Source organism: Branchiostoma belcheri, unplaced genomic scaffold, assembly GCF_001625305.1.
Source record: "Branchiostoma belcheri isolate BF01 breed outbred unplaced genomic scaffold, Haploidv18h27 scaffold143, whole genome shotgun sequence".
NCBI classification, from domain to species: domain Eukaryota; kingdom Metazoa; phylum Chordata; class Leptocardii; order Amphioxiformes; family Branchiostomatidae; genus Branchiostoma; species Branchiostoma belcheri.
This window is the reverse complement of record NW_017802858.1, coordinates 17,277-17,829: the sequence shown is the minus strand read 5'-3', so window position 1 is coordinate 17,829 and position 553 is coordinate 17,277. Positions and strand designations below refer to the sequence as shown.

Here is a 553-nt window from a genome sequence, read left to right as displayed (position 1 = left end):
TTCGTCCATAGCATGTTTAGATAAGAATATTGACGAGTGGAAATAAAGTTAAACTTCAATAAATGAACATATTTCCTGTGATTTTCGTCGATATTGACACCAAGTTGCGGTAAAAGAAGAAGTCAAGTCACCCACGGTATTAAAGAAAATGTAGGTTTCTGGCAATGACGCCCGGCGCTTTGTCATGCCGACATGATCGTTCCCCAGCTAGCCGGCGCCGATCTCAGTGGAACCCCGGCAAAAATATAACCTCACGTAAGTACACATACAATTGTAGGGTTTATGAGTGGTAATATTTGAAATGGTCCGCAAGCCGTGAACGTTCTTGATCGTCGTAACGTAACATGTGATAACATAACAGTTGTGCCTCGACTGATGGTCATCGTTTCCACTACACTTCCGGCTTGAGTTCAACTCAGGAATCTTCAACAAAGATTATATGCCCGTGTCGTTTCAAAGGTTCAGAAATTGTTAACCTTGTTTCACTTCGTATCACAAATATTTTTAAATCTTGATAGATGCCACAGGAAATTACTTTGTAGCGGGCTACACC

General features: G+C 41.2%; 1 protein-coding gene across 1 annotated transcript in view; it reads left to right on the top strand.

The window, feature by feature from the left end:
• Positions 1-553, top strand: part of LOC109464934 (zinc finger protein 431-like) — a 4,755-nt gene that overhangs the window by 1,376 nt on the left and 2,826 nt on the right. The window lies entirely within an intron of this gene.